Below are 6,000 nucleotides of genomic sequence, written 5' to 3' on the forward strand. Positions count from 1 at the left end.
CCAAGGTAACAACGGGATATTGATCAGATACAAAAAATTGTGAAGAAATGACAGATCAAGTTTAACCTGATTAAGTGTAAGGTGACGCTCTTTGGGAGGTCAAAGTAAGGGGAAAGTAGCATGACCCTTAACAGCAGTGATGTGCAGAGGCATCTTAGGACCGATTCCATAAGCTCGTAAGTAGAGCCAGGATTTTGCCATAAGTGCCTTTTCATGCCTTTTTTGATGATTTCAGGAAGATAATGCCTTTTTCACGATTGAGTGCCTAAATCAGCCTTTTTTGCCATTTTAATGTAACTTACAAGAAAATTGACACCACCGGGGCAAAACCTGGCTGTAAGTGGGTGTTAAGTGGTGATTGGAGAGAGGTGCATGGGAAAGGGTCCAGTCTTTGCAAGAGTCCAGTCAAGCTGTGAGTAGTTGTGAACTGTTGGTTGGGGTTGCCAGCGTTAAGCTTCTGTTTATCGAAACTGCAGTAGAACTCGTTCAGGTCATTGGTCAGCTGACGATTGTCCAAGGAACAGGGGGTTTTCCTCTTGTAGCTTGTGATTTCTTGCAAGCCCTTCCACACTGAAGAAGAGTCATTTGCTGAGAACTTGCTCCTCAACTTTTCAGAGTACCTTTCCTTGGCAGCTCTGATTCCTCTTCTTAGCTTGTACTTGGCCTGCCTGTAGAGGTCTGCATCCCCGCTCCTGTAGGATCTACCCCTGCAAGCGTCAAAATGCCTAAAGTCAAGTCAACACCTTGTAAAAAAAAACGGAACGATTTGGTGAGAGTGTACGGGAGTGATATATTCTCTACAGACAACTGTGCTGTTTTGCAACGCATGTGAGAAAGCAGTGAATCATGAGAAAACATTTCATCTCCATGCATGTATAGACAGCTAAACACAAGTTGGTGGCAGAGAAACAGAAGGTAGGAAATACGCAAGCTTGTCTCCTCACAACATTTATTGCTGGCTCCAATCGCATATCTGAGTTTTCGAGTGATCTGTGCAACGCATTCATTGATGCTGGAATTCCACTGTAGAAATTAGAAAACAAATCTCTGACGTTTTTTAGGGAAATACACAGGAACTTATACCAAGCGAGTCATTACACTCAAACACACAAAGCAGTCACTTGGTGCACAGATAATAACCTCTCACTCAACACATCAAAAACACATGAACTCATCATTGATTTCAGACGTAAGGCACAACCCAAGACCCCCCTACTCATCTCAGGCGAACCCATATCCACCACTGACTCATACAAATTTCTAGGCACTCACATAAGCAATAACCTCAAATGGAAAATCAATTCAAATCACATCTACAAAAAAGCCAACCAGAGACTCTTCTTCCTCCGCCAGCTCAAGAAGTTTAGAGTAAGGAAACACCTCCTAATCAAATTCTACACAGCCATCATCCAAAGCATGCTCACTTCATCAATTACAGTCTGGTTCAGCAGTTTAGACACTCACTCCCGTAATAAATTACAACGCATAGTTAACAAAGCATCCAAAATCATCAGCACTCCCCTTCCATCAATAGAATCACTCCATCACAAACGGTCTGTGTCAAGGGTGAAGAAAATCATCTCTGATCCCTCCCACCCAGCTCACCACATCTTCCACCTGCTGCCATCAGGAAGGCGCTACAGCTCACTGTCCGCCAAGACATCTCGATTTAAAAACAGTTTTTACCCACACGCAATCCGAATTCTGAACACACTATGATAACAGCACATATTCTCCCCATGCATGTACTGTATATTGTATGATGTTGTGTTTTATGTTATGTTTGACGGGAATCAGCCTACCTTGTAACATCCTGTACTGAACCTGAATTCCACCAGCTTGACTGTGTGGTCATTAAATAATCTAATCTAATTACGGAAAAATTATGTTGACAGCAACTTCAACATTGTTGTGCAGAAAATTAGAGATGAAGTTGCATGTAACAAAATATGGATCTCAATAGACGAGATAACATGCTGTGGGGAGATTTGTTGCCAATGTGGTCATAGGTACACTGGAGGCAGGTCAACCATCAAAGGAGTATTTCTTGACATCGGAAGTATTGGAGAAGTCAAAGAACTGAACTATTGCTCAGTTGTTTACATCTTCACTTGCTGTACTTTGTACTTAAAGTTCCTGGCGATGTAGGTGAAGACATACAAGGAAAATGTGAGTGATTTTAGCTAACAAAGATCTTGAAGAAATACAAAACCTAGCTAAAGTTCTTAAATGTAGTTGTAATGCACAAGATATCGACATGAATGTAGAGTTTGTAGCTTGTTTCAGGTATGCGTCAGTGACCTCAGCTGGGGTAGAAAGAAGTTTTTCACAACTAGCATATTCTGTCTGACAGACTGCATAGTTTAACACCAGATAATTTGATAAGAATGCTAGTAGCTATGTGCAACTTTGGTCATTTAATATAGTATACCTTTATAATTATCATTTTTAACCATATTTTGGTGGTGGAAATAAATGCCTTTTAATGCTTTTTTGTCAATAAATGCCTTTTAATGCTTTTTTGTTAATAAATGCCTTTTTTGTAATTTTATTATGCCTTTTTGTCTGCCTATTTCAGAGATTTTTAGCGCCTAAACATCCTGGCCCTACTCATAAGTAATAAGAGCAGCATTAGACCATTTGGCTCATCAAGTCTATTCTGCCATTCAATCATGGCTGATCTATCTCTCCCTCCTAACCCCATGCTCCTGCCCTCTCTCCGTAACCCCTGACACCTGTATTAATCAAGAATCTATATATCTCTACGTTAAAGATATCCATTGACTTGCCCCCCGCAACCTTCTGTGGCAAATAATTTCACAGATTCACTACCATCTGACTAAAGAAGTTACTTCTCATCTCCCTAAAGGAGCGCCCTTTAATTTTGAGGCTATGACCTCTATTCCTAGACTCTCCCACCAGTGGAAACATCCTCTCCACATCCACTCTATCCAAGCCTTTCCCTATTCACGTTTCACTAAGGTCCACCCTCATTCTTCAAAACTCCAGCGAGTACAGGCCTAGTGCCGTCAAATGTTCATCATAAGTTAACCCACTCATTCCTGGGATCATTCTTGAAAACCTCCTCTGGACCCTCTCCAGGACCAGCACATCCTTCCTCAGTGGTGCCCAAAATGGCTCACAATACAAATGCGGCCTGAGCAGCGCCTGCATCCTGGTCTTGTATTCTAGCCCTCTTTAAATAACTCCCTGAAAGTCCCAACACAAGTAGATAGAGTGATAAGAAGTGGTAACATGGCATGCTAGCTTTCATAGTTTGGGGTATTGAGTATAAGTCAGGAATCATTTACAAGACTATGGTTAGGCTGTGTTTGGAGTTGCAAAAAGTTGTGAACATTGTCCATTACAGTATATCACGGGTTCTGACCTCTCCACCATGAATGGGATTTACAGGAGTCGCAGCCTCAAAAAGGCAGCTAACATCATCAGAGACCCACACACTCATTTCACTCCTGCCACCGGGAAGAAGGTACAGGAGCCTTAAAAGCGTAACGTCCAGGATCAGCAACAGCAACTTCCCTAGAGCCATCAAGCTATTAAACACCTCAAATAAGCTCTGAACTACATAGATTAATATTGTTATTATTGCACTATTATTGTTTGATTTTTATGAGAGTATAATTATTATAATATAAATCAGCATCACACGGGAGGGCTGGTCTCCCAACGCAATATTCCACCTCTCCACCAATTCCAATATTGGTGGCCAGTGGGAGGGGGGGGGGGGTGCTAGTATGGGTGTTGTGGGCTGAAGGGACTAGTTTCCAGAGGGCTAGTATGGATATTGTGGGCCGAATGGATTCTTGAGCTGGCGGCTCAGTCACTCAAGCCTGTTGTGCTGGCAGCTCACTCACTCACGGCAGGTGGCCTGGCAGTTGACTCACGACTATTCCTTGAAATTCCATTTCAAGCAGGATGCAAGGCCACCAAAATCAAGTGCAGTTTCATACCATTTCAGGCAGGGTGCAAGGCCACTAAAGACAGCAAGTCGTGACATCTCCATCTTGCAGAGACTGAGTCACGCCCACACTTCTGGGTTTTATAGTCCCTCCCCCCTCCCACCAGAAGGGGTGTGGCCTTCATGGCGTGATTGACGGAAGAGAGAATCTCAACATTTTTTAAACACTAATAACTTTTATTTTTCATCGATGGGAAACATCCTCGGCATCTGATGAGCGGAGAGGGACTCTGAGTAAGATGGCCAAAAATCACAGCCATACGTGGTAGCGTTTTTTCTAAAATCAATATAAAGCGCAAACAGGAAGTGGTCAAAATTAGACTTAATTATATTGAAGGTAAGGCAACTTTAATTAGACACGGCAACTTTAATTAGGCAAGGCAACTTTATTTAGGCAAGGCAACTTTATTTAGGCAAGGCAAATTTAAATAGGCAAGGCAACTAATTAGGCAAGGCAACTTTAATTAGGCAAGGCAACACAGCTTTAGCATTTCCAAACCAAAGGCAACACAGCTTTAGCATTTCCAAACCAAAGGCAACACAGCTTTAGCATTTCCAAACCAAAGGCAACACAGCTTTAGCATTTCCAAACCAAAGGCAACACAGCTTGAGCATTTTCAAACCAAAGGCAACACAGCTTTAGCATTTCCAAACCAAAGGCAACACAGCTTTAGCATTTCCAAACCAAAGGCAACACAGCTTGAGCATTTTCAAACCAAAGGCAACACAGCTTGAGCATTTCCAAACCAAAGGCAACACAGCTTTAGCATTTGAAAACCAAAGGCAACACAGCTTTAGCATTTCCAAACTATATTTTCAAACCACATTAAGGGCACTGACAGGTCAGTAAAACCACTCACAGTTTAGTCAACATGTGTTCAGTGTTATTCACAGCTCAGACTGAGAGACGTGACCTTCTCGCTCCCCCACCTTGCAGAGATTGACTGAGGCACTCAACACTTCCGGGTTTTATAGTCCCTCCGGAAGGGGCGTAGCCTTCAGGAGAGAGAATCTCAACATTTTTAAAACAATAATACCTTTTACTTTTCATCGATGGGAAAAATCCTCTTGTCCTGCACAGCGGAGGGGGACTGAATAAGGTGGCCAAAAATCACAGCCGTAAGTGGCAGCGTTTTTTCTAAAATCAATATACAGAACTACAGGAAGTGGTCAAGATCAGGCTTTTAGTAATATAGATAAATATGTATATACACACACACACTGAACTTTCTTCTCGTTTATTATATTGCTTACAGAGTAATATGTTTACATATGATAATAAAACACTCTTGACTCTCGAGTATTGCACAAATTTCACACACAACGACATGAGATACTAAGATTTTACCAAAATCTAGGAAAATGAAAATATTTTTAATAGGTTCTTATGGGAGAGAGATGATGGAAGGACAGTCAGGAATAGACAAGTCCCATAGATCTCAGACAAATAAATGGTTTAGAGATGGGTAAGGTTAGTGGTAGAGCTACCTAGTGGAACACGAAGAATTGGTATCTCAGCTCAGACTCAAATAGGAAATGAAGATTGCATTTCAGTTCAACTTCAGTTTGCAGTCAATGTCAAAGGGACAGAGTTTGTGATAGAAGGTGATGACTAATTTGTTACTAATTTTAAAACCCTCACGCACCACTGCACTTTGTATGCTCAAGTTGGATGGTTTGCCCTGTCCACCCGCAGACTCCATCATTGGCATATCCTTATTTATAAGACTATCCTCGGTGTTCTTCCTTCATACCTGCAGAAGTATGTAATTCGAAAAAGCACAGGAACTTATCAGCTCCGCTCTGAGGACTTGTTCTTACTAACTGTACCTAAAGTCCGTACTGAACTGGGGAAAAGGGCATTTAGTTATGCTGCTCTCTTCGCATGGAACCAGCTGCAGAATGAACTGAAATTTAAGGAGCTGGTTTCTATAAACAGATTAAAATCCCTTCTTAATGATGTTGAAGCGGGCTCTTCTGTCTGTACATGCTTTGTTTGATGATGTTCTGACTGTAACTCT

Source organism: Amblyraja radiata, chromosome 14 (genome assembly GCF_010909765.2).
Source record: "Amblyraja radiata isolate CabotCenter1 chromosome 14, sAmbRad1.1.pri, whole genome shotgun sequence".
In the NCBI taxonomy this organism is placed as follows: domain Eukaryota; kingdom Metazoa; phylum Chordata; class Chondrichthyes; order Rajiformes; family Rajidae; genus Amblyraja; species Amblyraja radiata.